The 18,817-nt window shown below is 42.2% G+C and overlaps 1 long non-coding RNA gene and 1 pseudogene across 1 annotated transcript; both read right to left on the bottom strand.

Moving 5' to 3' along the window:
- Positions 1-3,694: 3,694 nt before the first annotated feature.
- LOC138847902 (uncharacterized) lies at positions 3,695-4,460 on the bottom strand. Its single transcript, XR_011385781.2, has 2 exons — positions 4,166-4,460; positions 3,695-4,096 (listed from the first exon to the last, which is right to left on the bottom strand). It is a non-coding gene; the product is annotated as an uncharacterized LOC138847902 (long non-coding RNA).
- A 4,456-nt stretch (positions 4,461-8,916) lies between these two features.
- On the bottom strand, positions 8,917-10,962 carry LOC149121344 (protein-L-isoaspartate O-methyltransferase domain-containing protein 1 pseudogene; annotated as a pseudogene).
- Positions 10,963-18,817: the final 7,855 nt, after the last annotated feature.

Below are 18,817 nucleotides of genomic sequence, written 5' to 3'. Positions count from 1 at the left end.
GTTTTCTTTTTTTAAACTTTTATTTAATGAATATAAATTTCCAAAGTACAGAATATGGATTACAATGGCTTCCCCCCCAAAACGTCCCTCCAACCCGCAACCCTCCCCTTATCCACTCCCTCTCCCCTTCCATTCACATCAAGTTTCATTTTCGATTCTCTTTGTATACAGAAGATCAGTTTAGCATACATTAAGTGAAGATTTCAACAGTTTGCTCCCACACAGAAACATAAAGTGAAAAATACTGTTTGAGTACTAGTTATAGCATTAAATCTCAATGTACAGCACATTAAGGACAAAGATCCTATGTGAGGAGTAAGTGCACAGTGACTCCTGTTGTTGACTTAACAAATTGACACTCTTGTTTATGGCATCAGTAATCACCCTAGGCTCTTGTCATGAGCTGCCAAGGCTATGGAAGCCCCCTGAGTTCACTGACTCTGATCATATTTAGACAAGGCCATGGTCAAAGTGGAAGTTCTCTCCTCCCTTCAAAGAAAGGTACCTCCTTCTTTGAAGACCTGTTCTTTCCACTGGGATCTCACTTGTGGAGATCTTTCATTTAGGTTTTTTTTTCCCCCAGAGTGTCTTGGCTTTCCATGCCTGAAATACTCTCATGCACTTTTCAGCTGGATCCGCATGCCTTAAGGGCTGATTCTGAGGCCAGAGTGCTGTTAGGACATTTGCCATTCTATGGGTCTGCTGTGTATCTCACTTCCCATGTTGGATCATTCTCTCCCTTTTTTATTCTATCAGCTAGTATTTGCAGACACTATTCTTGTTTATGTGATCCCTTTGGTTCTTAGTCCTATCATTACAATCAATTGTGAACAGAAATTGATCACTGGGACTAGTGAGATGGCATTGGTACATATTTATAGTTTTCATTGTAAATACATGTCATATCCTTTGTTGATTCCTGGATATCTTACTTTTGTGTAACTGCTATAAATGCAATGCAATTTTGTTGGTTTTTCTCTAACAATTCACTATTGGAATATAAAACAGTTCCTGACTTTGTCCTAAAAATTCACTGAATTTGATAATTCTAATAGCTTTATGGTGGATTCTTCTGATGTAATATCCTATTGTCTACAAAGAGTAGAAATTTGAACACTCTCTTTTTTAATAAAGATGTATTTATTTATTTCAAAGAGTTAGAAGGAGAAACACAGAGAGATCTTCCATCCACTGGTTCACTCTCCCAATTGCTGCAATGGGCCAGGGCTCAACCAGGCTGACGCCAGGAGTTTAATCTTTGTTTCCCACATGGGTGCAGGGGCCCAAGTACTTGGTCCATGTTCCAGTGCTTTCCCAGTCCCAATAGTAGGCAGCTGCGTCAGAAGTGGAACTGTCAGGATTCAAGCCAATGCCTATATTGGATTCCAGGTCTACAGATGGCAGCTTAACCTATTGCTCCACAGCGTCAGACCCAACTTTCTTCTTTCCAGCTTGGATGTCCCTCAGCCCCATCTCTTGTCTGACAGCTCTACCCAGCACTTCCAGTACCATGCAGACTGACAGTGCACATCCTTGTCTAGCTCTAGATTTTAGAAGGCTTTCATCTTTTCCCCATTCAATATGTTAGTCACAGGTTTGCTATATATGGCCTTTATTATCTCAACCCTATTCCTTATATACTGGATTCTAATTCCTCAAGCTTTGAAGGCTCTTTGAGGATGTAAGGTAAACATGGTAAGAAGGGAAGTCTATTCTGGGTTGTTTTTGTTTGGTGGTTCCAATGTAATCACAGAGCTTTATAATGGAGAAGAGGGGAGAGGAGCCAGAGAAGGAGCTATGATGAAGGAAGCAGAAGTCAGAATGATGCCTTGCCTGGCTTTGAAGCTCAATGACGATCATGAGCCAAGATTGGTGTCCACCTTCTTGAATCTGTACAAGGCAGGGATAATCCTTCAGTGAAAGTTACAGGTGGAAAACAACTCTAATGACAGTAATTTTAGAAATATGAATTTGTACTGTGAAAGCTAAGTTTGTGAGAGTGAATATATTTGGAATGAGAAATAGTATATAAATAAATAAAGATAAGGAGGAATACAGGACTAAAGATACATGTTTTAACTTTTTAATTGTGGTTTATTGATTTTAGACATCAGTTTAATTATGTATTTTTGTTTCTTTTATGTTTGTGAACTTATACATGATTTCTCACATTAAAAAAATTTTCTGTTTTGATATCTTTTATGACAATTTACATTATTTTGTAATTTCTTGAAATAATGCATTTGATATTATAAATTTCCCTGAGCAGCACTTTTGCAAATATATAAAATATATTTTAAAATTTAACTATAAAGGTGTATTGTATAAGCATACTTCAAATAATTTAACAGCAAACGGAATTTTGAAATCCATGTATACAACAGATATTTGAAAATTTTCATGATATATTCATGCTGTGAAAAATTTTATTTATGGATTTCAAAACACATCTTTAATTCCATTCTTCCATGAACTATCTGAAGTACAATCATATATGTGCCTTATATTTCTGCTATAATTTCAATATTGCATGCTGATCAGTGATACACAAAATTTGTTTCAGGGAACTATACGTTGTTGTCTTAGTACTTGAAGATGAACTAGTTGAGTCTTATTTTATAAACCTTTTTACCAGTTTTGATCTGTTCATTTGTGGTCAGTACATGTTAAATTTATCTGTCATAGTACTGTTTTTATATCAAATTGTATTCATCAAATTACTTCTTGTGAATCATGAGAATGCTGAGAAGTATATAAAAACTCAACTATTTTATCTTATTGGTGGACTCTAACTTTATGAATAAGGTAGCACTCTTTGTACCTTTTGTATCAGTTATACTGAATTACATTTTGAGATGTATATCAGTACAGTGGCTTGTTGTAATCATCTTAGTCATTTATTTAAAAAACACCCAAGTTGGGGCAGCATTGTGGCACACTGGGCTAATACATCACATTATTCTAATTCTTATTTCTAAATAGATAAAAGCCAACAAAAATCTATTTATACTTAACATGTTACCAAGCAAAGCAGTATACCAACATCCTCCTTTAAGTATGAATTATCCTTGGTATTTTGTTATCTTGAATCTTATCACCTGTGATAACCTAATCTTTCCATATGACCCAGACATTGAAACTGGAGTGTGTGAGTGTGTGGAGTGAACTCTGTATTTTGGGGGTTGGGTACAACTGCTTTACTCAAATGATCCAGGCCACAATACAAAGAAATGATGACAGCATAGAATGACTACTTTATACTGCAACACCTGAGCTCAAACTCAGGAACAGCCATATTCTAGCTTTTCCTTCTTGGGCAGTGTTTACTCCAGCAAACTGCACTTAAATGATGAAATCCAATGCGTAGTTGGACTACTTTTTTCTGCAGTCCACTATCCTATCACAGCAGCAGTGCCTTAAAGAAAGCTTTCCAGGTGCTTTGCCCAGCATACCTTGAAGGATCTCATCAAATAATAAAGCTTTTATACATTTTTTCTTAGAAGTGGACTCACTTCTGGCACCATTATCCTCATAAAAATGTTCTTGATCTTAGCTTTAAATTTTCTTTAATATTTCTACTGCTTCTTATCATTCAAGGTGCCAGAAATTATTTATACTTAACCATCCCCTCTAACAGAGGTCAAACAAATGCTTTGAAACAACTATTCTTCATTCAAAATGCACACCAGTAGAAAGCAATCAATAACGTAATTTTATTGATTTGCTAACAACCTAAAAATGACTCCCAGTGACAAGGAAAAGAACTAGTCATTGGTTTGACTTAGATTCATTTTTTCAATGACTTCTAATTAGAAGTTACATCTCCAAGCTCCTGTTCAGACAGACCGGTGGTTCTGCCGGGGATCGACACGCAGACGGACTTTGGCGAGGTCTGGGAGGACAAAGTGGAGAAGCCAACAGCCTCGGTGGAGAAAAGAAAACGGCGGCGCTGACCGGGCTGGGTGGCGGAATGGCGGCAGGTGTGAGGGAGTGCGCAGCCACTGCCGGTCAGCGCGCCCTCTCGCTTCGCCAGGCTCCGGGTGGTGACGTGAGTAGCCTGGCCCACTAAGCAGAGCGCCCGGTGCTGCCGCCACCCCTGTAACAAAAATACAAAGGTCGGGTCCAGCCTCTGCCTCGGCCCAGCATCACCCGCTTCCAGATTTACCTCAGGACTCAGCACCAACGCGGCCTTCAGACAGCGCCCATGACTGCGGCTGAGGGGAGGATCCTGAAGCAGAGAGGAGGACCGGCCCGGGAGTGCTGCCGGGGTCACTGGGAGGGAAGCTTGTTGATTGGTCAGAGCAAGGTCAGAGGTTATGACCCCGGTGCCGTCACCGCCCCAGCACCACACCCTTTTAGATGGCTTCTCTGCACCTACTCCAGAGCATTGCTAGCTATGACCGGAAGTTGAATTGCTGGGGTTAATGTAAAGCCTCCGTTCATTCACTGACCTCAGCTGATTCTTTGAGTTACTAATGCAACAATGTTCTCTACATTTAGGGGCCTTTTTTTTTTTTTCTCACCTGTATCTGTAATGGGCATAAAGTATAAGAGAATAATTTCTCAAATATCAAAATTTTGGAGAAATTCTTTTCTTTGAGCATAACAACGTCAACATACGTAGTTTTTGATGATATACTCTCTATTCCGCTCATTAAGCCCAACCAACTCTCAGCAGCTAAGCCACCATCAACATTTCCTCGACTCCTTGATCACCTGGATCAAGGATCACCTGGGTTGTGCCTGACTCCCTGTGTTGTTTTAATTATATTGATAGAGCATTCAGGCTTATAAAATAATTCAGAAATGCACTGGGAAAGTTACAGAAGTTTTATTCCAGACAAAAGTATACAAATCATTTTTCAAACTGCTTTCAGTTTTAATCCCTGCACAAAAATATAAAACAGCAGTTTTTCCTTCAGGTATATTGGATGCTCTTATTAAAATTATTTGTTCATTTGGGGCCGGCACCGTGGCTCACTTGGTTAATACTCTGCCTGCGGCGATGACATCCCATATAAGTGCCGGTTCTGGTCCCGGTTGCTCCTCCTCCAATCCAGCTGTCTGCTGTGGCTTGGGGAGGCAGTGGAGGATGGCCCAGGTGCTTGGGCCCTGCACCCGCATGGGAGACCAGGAGGAAGCGCCTGGCTCCTGGCTTTGGATCAGCGCAGCTCCAGCCGTAGCGGCCATTTGGGGAGTGAACCAATGGAAGGAAGACCTTTCTCTCTGTCTCTCTCTCTCTCACTGTCTATAACTCTACCTGGCAAATAAAATTTATAAAAAATAATTGTTCATTTTTTTATTTCTATGGCTATTTTAAAGTCAATGATAACATCACAACTGCAAAATGAATGCACTTAAAAACACAAAGGATACATTTCCATGACAAAAAGTATTCAATGATCATGAAAAATCTGTACACTTTAACAAGGATGAGTGAATGAAAGACATTATGAAAAAGTCAGTGTCTTCAAATATATGCCTAGCGAAAACGCTCTCCTAAATAGTAAAGCCATTATTTAAGAACATGTACTTTTACATAGCTGGACACCAGCTCCAATAAAATTGGGGGGAGAAGGATAAGAAAAGATGGCTAAGTCTCCCCAGGATTTCTTTTTCTTTATGAAAAAGTTTATTTACAGAGGCCCTCCCTCTGTCATTCCAGAAGTTCCCTTTCAATCAAACTGGATGTCTTCACTTTTCTATGAAGCTTTTATTTAATAAATATAAATTTCATAGGTACAGCTTTTGGAATATAGCATTTCTTCCCCTCAAATTGGCCCTTCCACCCCCACTCCCATCCCACCTTCTACTCCCTCTCCCATCCCATTCTTCATTAAGACTCATTTTTAATTATTTTTATGCAGAAGATCAACTCTATACTAAGTAAATATTTCAACAGTTTGCACCCACCCTGCCACCCACACACAACATATAAAGCATCATCTGAAGACAAGTTTTACTGTTAATTCTCGTAGTACAACTCATTAAGGACAGAGGTCCAATATGAGGAGCAAGTGCACAGTGACTCCTGTTTTGATTTAACAATTGACACTCTTATTTATGATGTCAGTGATCACCCGAGGCACTTGTCATGGGCTGCCAAGGCTATGGAAGCCTTTTGAGTCCACAAACTCTGACATTATTTCAACAGGGCCATAATCAAAGTGGAAGTTTGTCGCTCCCCCTCTTCGTGGAGGAACGACACAGGACCCTGCGCTGTTCTTCTGTCTGCTCGGCCCTCCCTGGGTTTGCTGCTGGTTCTTCCCGGGTTGGCTACCATCCCTCCACCTCCGTGGAGGGGCGGGCCCCCTGCCACTTTCCCCACTTCCGCAGCGGAGTGGCACACCGCCGGCCGGCTCTCTTGGGGGCTGCTCAGGTGTTCCTTCAGATGTTCCTGGTGCATGTTGTCTCTCTCCTCCTTTATAGTCCTCTTCCACCAATCCCAACTCTGCTACCCACACGCCGAGTACGCTGCCCTCCTCCAATCAGGAGCAGGTCCTGCTGCTTATTGGTTGAACTGGAGGCAGCTGTATAGAAGCTGTTTCCTCCTCTCCCAGCGCCATATTGTGGGAGAGCAGATGCATAGAATAAGTCTTAATTCCAGTAACAGTCTAGTCCGAGTTGCTCCCAGTTGCTCCCCACAGAAGTTCTCTCCTCCCTTCTGAGAAAGGTACCTCCTTCTTTGAGGGTCCCTTCTTTCCACTCTCCCCAGGATTTCTAGATAAAAACATGTTCACAACTACACTTTTAAAACAAGCACTTGATTCCAAATCAAATGACCATTACCAACAGATGACAATGATATGAAGCTGTTTCCTAGACAGAAACCTGATGAAGCATTTTTTAGTATCAGCTTAACAATCATTTAAGTAAAATGCAGTGGTACCACCCAGCCTACTCCCAGCCACTGGGAGCAGTACTTTCCCTGAAACTGTCCTTCACGTCGCTAAAACATCCTCAATTATCTGGAGTGATGTCATACTTGCATTATTTGAACTGCTTGTTTTCAGATGTGTAGAATTATTGGAGCTGAGATTTTTTAATCAATATTTGTAACTTAGCAGAGAAATAAAAATCCATTTACTATACAATGCTTGGGTTTCCTTAAGCAAATCTGAGTAATGATTATAATAATAATGCTGATGGTAGTTATACCTTCAAATTTTACCCTTTAAAAATATGTAATCCGTGTTAACATTAATTGTCAGGTTACAGTGTATACTTTATTATCAAGGCATGACTGTTTGCATGCCTTCCAAGGGAAACAAAGTCATAATGGCATTTCCTGCCAGTTTTATCACTGATAAGCTATAACAAAATTCACATAATGAGTACATTAAGTACATGATATTAAGCAAAAAAAAAATAAAACCATCATAATTTTGCTAAAAAACACATTAAAAAGTGAGTGGTTAGATGAGCATGCTGTAGATCCCAAAGTTTATACTGTGATTCTGAACTGGCTTTTCAAAACAGAAGTTGTCTACATACAAGTTCTGTGATTATTTCTTATACTAGAAAGATCCAAAGCAAATGTTGTAAGCTCAGCCCCCTTTTGTCAAAGATAAATATTCAGATAAACTGGAAGTCCCATTTACTAAAGTGCATCTGCTACCCATGACTGCTGTAGCCCTGAAACTCAGAGCTTTCCAGGAAAGTGGCAGTCACACATGCTTATTTCACTCACTCACTGTCTATGCTAAGAATCACACACAACATTGGAGATCTTAAACCAAATACTTTGTACAGTGAACTATAGAAAAAACAATCCTTAATAGACCTTGAAGATCTTGAGAGAGTCAAGACAATCTCATTAACTTTAAATACTGAAAATGTAAAGGGTCCATACAAACTAAGAGTTGTGGTAAATGTATACTTTCTAATATTTACTTGCTGTGCTATTAAGAATCTCTGTGAGAGAAGCAGATATCCCCTCCCAGCCCTGCCCAGGTCTTTGGTCAACTGATTCAAAAGCAAAAGTTGCAGGGCTGTAAGATTTCATGAAATTTGTGTTTTATTTAAAAGCTAAATTACTTATTAACTTGCATTATTATTGCACTCATATATTGCCTGGAATATGCCTCCAGCAACTCAGAAATATTGATTGCAACAAAAATAAGGTAAATAGGTCAGAGCTAGTGACGTAGTGCAGTGGGTTAATGCTATGGGCTGAAGTGCCAGCATCCCACATGGGCGCCGGTTCAAGACCCGGCTGCTCCACTTCTTATCCAGCTCTCTGCTGTGGCCCGGGAAAGCAGTAGTAGATTGCCCAAGACCTTGGGCCCCTGCACCCATGTGGGAAACCCAGAAGAAGCTTCTGGCTCCAGGCTTTGGATTGGTGCAGCTCTGGCCAATGCGACCAATTGGGGAGTGAATCATCAGATGGAAGACCTCTCTCTCTCTCTCTCTCTCTCTCTCTGCCTCTCCTCTCCTGTGTAACTTCGACTTTCAAATAAATAAATAAATAAATCTTTTAAAAAAAGGTAAATAGGTCTACAAAGCATTTTATTTCTTTATAAGGGACTTTCATAGAGGAAATAAAATAACTGCAATTCAAATCATATTTATATACTTAACAATGGTTTAAACCTTATATAAAATTATGTCTAACATTTACCACTATAAATCTCTAAGGAGTCAGAAAACAATTTATAGGACACAATGTCTTGACTATGGTTTCATTCCACTTTCAAAGCACTCTGAGACAAAACAGCATTTTCCCAAGAGTTAAAGAAAAATAGATTTTATAAAAGGGATCCTTTTAAATGACTGAATACATCATTTCTGTTACTGATAGAAACAGGTTATACTTTTCCCCCACCACTCTGATTAAAGGAATAATTCTTTCAACTAAAAAATGCTACATATTCAAGACTACAGGAATTATCAGTAGGCATTCTTTCTCCGTATCTGTTATTTGTCTCTAAAACATGTCAAGTAAACTTTTAAAGACTCAGGGAGGGGCAGCTTTATGATTTTCTCAGTAAATTCTGAGGAGACCCTTCTGGCTTCATGGTTTTGCCGTGGTCTTTCCCCTCCTCTTATTTGTGATTCTCACTGTCTAGAGGCTGAGAAAGAAGCTGATTACCCACAAAGACCTACGTGTTAATTCTGACTCATTCTCTTTTCATTTTGGATAGACCCTTTTGAGAAATCCCTTTGGCCTGTGTCTCATCATTTATGAAATTTCTAAGTGCAGTGAATATAAATACAGGACAAGTCCTGCAGGTTCCTCAGGGCACAGGGCCGGGGGGGGCATCCCACAGAATCAGGTTTGCTGTAATCATTCTTTCTTGCCTGCACAAATGGAGCAAATAAAACAGCAAGGATATTTTTACTTTCCCAAGTGTTTTGTTCAGTTTGCATAATCTGTGTTAACTGATCTTCTACAGGAATGACTAGTAGGCCTCCCATGTTCAGTAAAATTTTCACGTAGCTTTCATTGTCTTTCTAGACTCCAGCAACACAATAATTTGATCATACTGATAACTGTCAGATGCTCTCTGGAGGCAATTACCAACCACAAATGCAAGATCACACAACTCAAACTTATCAAAGCTATCATTATGTTTGATGAAGCTCTCCGTTTTCCCCTGGCATATTCCACCACATCTGAATGAAGCTCAATCCCATGATTTCTTGGACAGGCAGAGTGGTAGAGAAGGGGAGAGGGGAGAGAGAGAGAGAGAGAGAGAGAGACAGAATATGAAGAGAGGAAAGGAGAGGAGAGAAGAAGGAGGTGGAGGAGGAGGAGGGGAAGGAGAGGGGAGAGGAGGAAAAGAAGAAGAGAGAAAAGAGGAGAATGAGAATGAGAATGAGAATGAGAAAGGGAATGAGAATGAATCTTCTTTTCATTTTCATTCCCCAAATACCCTCAATAGCTTCAGCTGGGCCAAGCCAAAGCCAGGAGGCAGAAACTCCATCCAGGCCTCCTATGTATGTGGCAGAAACCCATCTGGTTGACCCAATATCTGCTTCCTCACAAGCTAATTATCAGGAAGGTGGATTGGTGTGTGCATTCTAAGTGTCAGCTTAACCTAAAGTGCTACAACAGTCACGCTAAGATAACAATTATTCTATGGATAAATATTAATGTTAAAATGAGCCAGGCATTACTAGCAGGAATTGAACATGGATAATTAACAGGCAAGTGCTAGTATGCCCCCTCATAGGTATTTGTTTAAATTGTAATATCTTTTCTTAATTTCTCTAGCTTTCTGACTGCCATCTATTCATTAATCTAAAGGGAACATTTTAAGAAATGTCTTTAAAATTGCTTTCTCTACACTTTCATTTATTGTAGGAAAAGAAAAAAAGTAAATTTGTACTGAAGTAAAAATTACACTGCTGTTTTGGTCTAGATGAATTATAATCAATGGTATCTTCTAATAGAACAGATAAGAGGAACAAACATCATTTTAGACTAAAAAATTATAGTCTGCAAGATATCTATATGGCTTGGTAAATATTTCTCAAAGTTATACTCCTGAAGTAATGCTAGGATTGTGCTGAGGTGAGGGTGGTCAGACACTGGGAAGTCTTTTCCTTAATACTAGAGACTTCATGCACCATTTGTTGGCGACTGAAGTACCATAAGTTACAACCTGGGTAAGAGAAAAGGAGGGTGATTGATAATAATTATGCTTACTAAATAAAATAGAAAAACATTATTTCTATTAAGAATAAACCTGACTGAGTATAATAGATCATTGAACTCATGGGCTTATCTAAATCATATTTATTTTTCTTTGTAACAATCTCACCAAACTATATGATCTCGGGCTAATATGGTAGTCTGAGAGTGTAAGCAGTGACATGTCCTGACAATGTGTCATATTCTCCATATTCTTACCTCATAGATACATAATAGCTGCTGTATAACCAACACACTATCTGTGTTTCAGGAAGGAATAAGGAAAATGATTTTGCAGCTAAAGCTTCCTCCTTTATAATGAGCATTCTAAAAAATGCTCAATGACTTCCACTTTCATCTTATTTTTCAAGAGAATACATCACAACAGATATTTTTCTTCATGTATTGTGAACTACAGTAAGAGTTATTAATCAAGATATGCTAACAGATTTTATGTCATGTTGATACACATGAAAAATAGAGCAAAATGATCAAAATTGTTAACTAGTCTTTATTTAAAAATAAAACTAAAAAGGCAAAAATGAATTGAAAATGATAATCAGGCCTGTGCCATGGCTCACTTGGTTAATCCTCCGCCTGCGGCACCGGCATCCCATATGGGCACTGGGTGCTAGTCCCCGCTGCCTTTCTTCCAGTCCAGCTCTCTGCTGTGGCCCGGGAGGGCAGTAGAGGATGCCCCAAGTGCTTGGGCTCCTGCACCTGCATGGGAGACTGGGAAGAAGCACCTGGCTCCTGACTTCAGATCGGCACAGCGCCGGCCATAGCGACCATTTGGGGAGTGAACCAACAGAAGGAAGACCTTTCTCTCTGTCTCTCTCTCACTGTCTATAACTCTGTCAAAAAAAATAATGAAAATGATAATCAGATATTAATACATTTGAAGGTATAACATGGAAGATTAAAAGCATAGAGCCAAAAAATCTGATTATGGATGGAAAATAAATGTATTTGAAAACAGACAAACTGAAAAAAATCAGATCAAAATAGACATTGAAAATAAAAAATATTATAGTGTGCATACTTTTGGGTAAAAATCATTTTCCTATATACAGATACGGTGAATATGGGAGTTTAACAAGAAGTGTGGTGTAATGGGGTTGATAAGATGTTCTAATTTTAATCTGATGATTTACAAACATTTTTATTTATTTTTGTAAGACATCAATGTAGTGGCAAACAATCTTCCTTGCTGTTCAGTTATACATGTATTGACTCTTACATGCAGTGCGTGATATTACTTCAATCTCCATTCTTTCAGAGACATCCCACCCATCAAATAAATGAGTCTACACCTCATGTCTGTTTCAGAGCCAACAATAGAATAATAAATTATTGGTCTCCATTTTGTTATTGTATCCAACTGATATATATTGATTATAATTTTATAAAAGTGCTTTTGTAACCTTTTCAAATGTCACATGGTGCTACATTTAAATACCATATGTATTGTTTGAAACCAAAGACCTGGAAGCTCAGAAAATAGTGAGAGAGCAGAAACAGTTCTTCAGGGAGGAAAGAACCCCAGATTACCAACTCAGCCCCTAGCTTAGGTTCAAACCCTGCTGGGAGGGAATGAGTTACAGAGAGTAACCCTAGGCTTATCCTGACCTGTTCTCTGGTGTCAAAGGCTACTCCCAGGCCAGACATCAACCTTCCAGTTCCCTCTACTCTGGACACCAGATTCCCTAGACGTCAAGCAGCAGACTTAGTCCCAACAGGCAACAGTGATCATGTTTCCCTATGCAAGTAGAAAAGAGGCTGCATGAAGCACCACAGCTCAGAAGCCCAAGAAGTGGGTCATGGGCCTCCAAAGCACAATCCTTCTAATCAATAGTTCCCACCACCTCCTGGGAAAACCTAGTCCATGAGTAAAACCAGATGTAGGCCTTGGTGGGGAAGGTCCTGATGGAGTTGATGATGCAGGAAAGAAAAAGGCCATGGACATCACCAAGATCAGCAAGAATGATCACAGGAGCTTTCAGGGTCCTCTTAGCAACGAAGGCCCCCAGGAGCAAGCAGAAACAGAAGCCAATGGCTGGGGAAGGTGGAGATAGTGCTGGTTCCCAAGAAAATGCCTCTAGGACTTCCAAGGGGAAACAAAAAAGGAGTGCAAGTGGTAATGGCAAAGAAAAAAAGGTCTCCTGACTCCCATGGATCCAAGGACAAGCCATGAGGGGATTTGGGAACGGTGAAGATTAAGGATGGAGGTCAAAGCAACCTGAAAACAAGGAGACACAATCTAAGAAGGAAAGACAAAGGACAGGACAAAATGGAAAAGAAGAAAGCAAAAAGAAAACCCTCATCCAAAATCCCCAATGCATCATCCAGGAGAATAAGGAGATGGCAGACAAGAAGGAGTTTTGAGGGGTCTGTGGCATGGGTGCATAACCAAGTGGGGAGCATCCTCATGTCTACAGGCTGGAACTACATTTTTAACTCCAGTCTCTCATAGTAAAGTCTGACCAGATTCAGGGGCTGGATGCTGGACAAGCTAGTGAGCCTTAAGGGAGGCTGGTCCAATATGAAAGTGTATCCTGATCCCTTGATCTTACCCTACTTCTCCTTGTGGGGAGCAACCCGGACTGGACTGAGTTACCGGAATTAAGACTTATTCTATGCATCTGCTCTCCCACAATATGGCGCTGGGAGAGGAGAAAACAGCTTCTACGCAGCTGCCTCTTGCCAACTTGAGTGATGACCTCCAGGAGCTGATCCTGCTCCTGATTGGAGGAGAGCAGCGTACTCGGCGTGTGGGCAGCCGAGTTAGGATTGGCAGAGGAGGACTATAAAGGAGGAGAGAGATGGCATGCACCAGGAACATCTAAGGGGAACACCTGTGCAGCCCCTGAGAGAGCCGGCCGGTGGTGTGCCGCTCCCCTGTGGAAGTGGGGAATGTGGCCAGGGGGAACCGCCCTTCCACGGAGGTGGAAGGGACGGTAGCCAACCCGGGAAGAACCAGCAGCAAACCCGGGGAGGGCCGAGCAGACGAAAGAACAGCACAGGGTCCTGTGTCGTTCCTCCACGAAGACGGGGAGCGACATAATGGTGCCGTGACTCGGATAGGAAACTTAGGAGGGAAGAAACGGGAAGAAGTGGGAAAATACGAGAGAGAGAGATTAGCAAAGAGCCTAGGGGAAAGCCGGACGAAAAAGGTGCCGGAAGAAGCTATCAAAAGCCTAGGCATAGACTCAGATACGGACTACGGGGGGAAGCTGGGAGAAATCTCTAAGGTCGAAAGCGAAAGTGAAAGCTAGAACAAACAGACTTGGATACGGACTGTGGGGAGAAGCCAGGAGAAATGAGGGAGGAATATTGTTGGAAGAAAACTTAGGGAAATATACCGGGTAGAGAAAAATGTTAGGGAAATTGAAGCCGCGGGGGGCAGGCCGAGGCGGAGACGTAAGCCAGTTTGGAATTCTTTAAGTCAGCCTGGGGGGCAAAAGGCGAAAATCTGGAACCAGAGGCAGAGACGTGGGCCGCCAGGTTGGAATCCGTCAGATTAGCCCGGGGAGCAAAGGACGGGAAGCCAGACCGAAAGGCACAGACGCGTGAGCTAGGTTGAATTCGCCAGGTTAGCCCGGGGAACTTAGATTGAATACTAGTGGCAGAAACGTGAGCTGGGGCTGTGTGACTTGCGGAAGCCGCCGTGTGCAGAGAGAGCACGGGGCGTGAATAGATAGGGAACGCGGGGCTGGCGCGAGGCCATGGTGCGAACGCGAAGGGCATGGAGACCGCGGAGCGTGCGAAGCCAAGTCGCGCAAAGCCGGGAAGCCGCGCAGATGGGAGAAGCGCGGGTTGAAGTGGCTCAGAGCCGGGAAGCCGCCGAGAAGCTGCCGATAAGCAGCCTCGGGGCGGGCGCCGGGAAGCCGCAGGGATAAGAGAAACAGAAGTTTTAGAAGTAAAATGAGAGAAATAGGAATGCTGGTAGATAGAAGTAAAATAGGAGAAATAGGAATGCCCAGAGATAGAGAAATAGAGAAAGGCCTCCCCACAACACAGCAATGAGAGCTTGGATTCGGTCTGCCTGATTAGGACGATAAGCACCTGCGGGCGGCTAGCAGCTTATGAGCCGCAGGTCACCGAAGACAGGCACGAATTAACATCAATAAGTCTCCCCACAATACGGCAATGAGAAGGCTTGGATTCGGTTTGCCTGATTGCTAGGTTTTGTAAGCACCTGCAGGCAGTTCTAGCAGAGCAGAGCATGCGCTGCAGGGCACCGAACACAGGCACGCATCAGCGCCTAAAAACCTCCTCACAACATGGCGAAGAGAGGACCCGGATTTGGTTTGCCTGATTGATAGGGCTTGTAAGCACCTGTGGGCAACTATAGCAAGCAGAGCAGAGTGTGTGCCACGGGGCACCGAAGACAGGCGCGTATCAACGCCAAAAATAAAAAGAAAGGGGGATCTGTGGGGAGCAACCTGGACTGGACTGAGTTACTGGAATTAAGACTTATTCTATGCATCTGCTCTCCCACAATATGGCGCTGGGAGAGGAGAAAACAGCTTCTACGCAGCTGCCTCTTGCCAACTTGAGTGATGACCTCCAGGAGCTGATCCTGCTCCTGATTGGAGGAGAGCAGCGTACTCGGCATGTGGGCAGCTGAGTTAGGATTGGCGGAGGAGGACTATAAAGGAGGAGAGAGACGGCATGCACCAGGAACATCTAAGGGGAACACCTGTGCAGCCCCTGAGAGAGCCGGCCGGTGGTGTGCCGCTCCCCTGCGGAAGTGGGGAAAGTGGCAGGGGGAACCGCCCTTCCACGGAGGTGGAAGGGACGGTAGCCAACCTGGGAAGAACCAGCAGCAAACCCGGGGAGGGCCGAGCAGACGAAAGAACAGCGCAGGGTCCTGTGTCGTTCCTCCACGAAGACGGGGAGCGACACTCTTGACACAGAATGTTTTGTACAGATGCACTCAGTGGGTGAGTGTGTGTGTGTGTGTGTGTGTGTGTGTGTGTAGTTGTCAAAGCAAATGTGCCCAAAGACCTCAGGACTTTCCATTACCCTGTTCTACTTTGTCTCTGACAGGTCCTCAGGATGTCTCCTTGGTTTCAGTTTTACCATTGTGTTTTTTTTTAAGAATTTGGAAAAATCATTAAAAGAAAACAAAGCAAATAATTAAAAGATAAAAAAGCATTCCATACATTTGTCTAACTGAACATTAAAGCTCAACAACACAGCACATTGTAAAGAATCACTTGCTTGACCTCATGATTTTTTGGCTGATGATGGGGAGCTGTGACTTGCTACCACCGCCCAGAATTGCAAGAGAGTATTATAACATAGGTGATGAGCTATGGAAAAATCAAAATTAAAACTGTGAATATGGCTTCTATTGAATATGTATCACATCTGTTCTGTGTATCAGGCACAGGAATAGAAACACATTTAGCCCATATGCACATGCAAGTGGAAGCACTGAGAGGCCTACAGGGTCTGCACACACAGGGATTGGAAAGAGAAGAGGAAATCAATGGGCTGAAATGGACACTATGAGAAACAGTGACTTGATCAGCTCTTGTCCTGACTGTTGATGTACAATGTAATACTTTATCCATTTTAGTATTTTTTTTTATTCTAGTACTATTGGTTGAAATCTGTAATTAACACACAATTATTCTTAGGTGTTTAAATTTTAACTGAAAAGTGATCCCTGTTAGGAATTTGGAAAACATTATGCTGAGTGAAATAAGCCAGTCCCAAAGAGACAAATATCATATGTTCTCCCTGATCGGTGACAACTGACAGAGCACCAAAAAGGAAACCTGTTAAAGTGAAATGAACACTATGAGAAACGGTGACTTGATCAGCCCTTGCCCTGACTGTTGATGAACAACTTAATACATTATCCCTCTTAGTATTTTTTTGTTTGTTCTACTTAATACTTTTGGTTGAATACTGTAATCAATACACAGTTATTCTTAAGTGTTGAAACTTAACTGAAAAGTGATCGCTGTTAAATATAAGAGTGGGAATAAGAGAGGGAAGAGATATGCAATTTGGGACATGCTCAAGCTGACTTGCCCCAAACGGTAGAGTTAGAAACATGCCAGGGGATTCCAATTCAATCCCATCAAGGTGGCATGTACCAATGCCATCTCACTAGTCCAAGTGATCAATTTCTGTTCACAATTTATTATAATGATAGGACTAAGAGCCAAAGGGATCACATAAACAAGACTAGTGTCTGCAAATACTAACTGATAGAATAAAAAAGGGAGAGAACGATCCAACATGGGAAGCGAGATACACAGCAGACTCATAGAATGGCAGATGTCCTAAACTTCACTCTGGCCTCAGAATCAGCACTTAAGGCATGCAGATCCAGCTGAAAAGCCCATGAGAGTATTTCAGGCATGGAAAACCAAGACACCCTGGCAAAAAAAATGACCTAAATGAAAGATCTCCATGAGTGAGATCACAGTGGAAAGAACAGGTCATCAAAGAAGGAGGTACCTTTCTCTGAAGGGAGGAGAGAACTTCCACTCTATGACCTTGTCTAAATATGATCAGAGTCAGTGAACTCAAAAGGCTTCCATAGCCTTGGCAACTCATGACAAGAGCCTAGGGTGATTCCTGATGCCATAAACAAGAGTGTCAATTTGTTAAGTCAACAACAGGAGTCACTGTGCACTTACTCCTCATGCAGGATCTCTGTCCTTAATGTGCTGTACATTGTGATTTAATGCTATAAGTAGTACTCAAACAGTATTTTTCACTTTGTGTTTCTATGTGGGTGCAAACTGTTGAAATCTTTACTTAATATATGCTAAACTGATTTTCTGTATATAAAGAGAATTGAAATTGAATCATGATGTGAATGGAAGGGGGGAGGGAGTGGGAAAGGGGAGGATTGCGGGTGGGAGGGAAGTTATGGGGGGAAAGCCATTGTAATCCATAAGCTGTACTTTGGAAATTTATATTCATTAAATAAAAGTTAATTAAAAGAAATCCATGGGCTGGGACAGATACAGGAATTACAGCCTTAAGTGACTATATTAGAATAAAATACTAAAAATCGATCATCACAATTCCATTTTAACAATTAAAAAGAAAAAAACATGAAAGTACATAAAATAAAGACAAGCAAAAAGATAACAGGAGATATGAAATGCTTTTTTTCAGTTTTCTTTATACTCATAAGATTAAACCTACAGTAAGTAAAGAGTTCAACAAATAGTATGAGGAGAAAAAAGTTCCTCAGCTACAGAGACAGGGGCTGTAAACAATCATCAAAGCTCAAGATGTCAATTTCACTCCTATAGATTACATTTTAGATGCTCTCTTAGTTATGACAGATTAGGGAAAGCATGGTATTTGTCTTTTTGGGACTGGCTTATTTCACTAGGGATAATGGTTTCTAGTTGCATCCATTTTGTTGCAAAAGACAGGATTTCATTTTTTTTTTACCACTGAGTAGTATTCCATAGTGTATAAATTCCATAATGTGAAATGCATTCTTCAAATCAATATTAAAACATGACACAAATGGCCCAACAGAAAATTGAACAGAAATACAAAGAGAAAGCCCCTAAGCGAAGAAGCAGAATTTTAACTCACCTGAAGCAGGTGACCGCCAGCTGCAGCCAGGATCCGCCTGTGAGAAGCACGGGGCGACCCCGGGGCGACCCCAGCGGGTGGCAGGTGCACCGAGGGGAGAGGAGCCCAGGAGGAGGGCAGGGGGCCGCTTCGCACCTCACCTCATTCCCACCAAGCACAGACCAGTTAGGGAGCCACGGCTTGGAGGATGCTGATTGGCTGAGTCTTTTGTGACGCTATGTGTGCCCCCATCCAATCAGGCACGATGATGTCATCACGCGGGATCTTGACGTCACAGTGGTCTTACAGTTTCTTGGTAGAGCGAGGTCTTAGGAGAGGGCTGTGCTGTTTCGAGGCTCCAGAGCCCAGTCAGGGTCTGCGCTCTCCACCTTCGCGCTCTGGGGGTCACCGGGCACCTAGGAACTGAGGACACGGTGAGTGTGTGGGCCCAGGAGTCCCTACAGGGGGAAAGCAGAACCAGCGGAAGCTTCCCGGGACCCCTGACCCCTTCCCTGACACCCGGAACCCCCGACGCCTGGCCCCTCTCTGGCACCTGGGACCCCCGATGCCCGGCCCTCCCTGTCACTCAGGACCCCCGACGTCCGGCCCCCTCCCTGG

Source organism: Oryctolagus cuniculus, chromosome 17 (genome assembly GCF_051225735.1).
Source record: "Oryctolagus cuniculus isolate XC-2025 breed Fujian yellow rabbit chromosome 17, ASM5122573v1, whole genome shotgun sequence".
NCBI classification, from domain to species: domain Eukaryota; kingdom Metazoa; phylum Chordata; class Mammalia; order Lagomorpha; family Leporidae; genus Oryctolagus; species Oryctolagus cuniculus.
The sequence above is the reverse complement of the archived record's forward strand: the minus strand, read 5'-3'. Positions and strand labels throughout refer to the sequence as shown.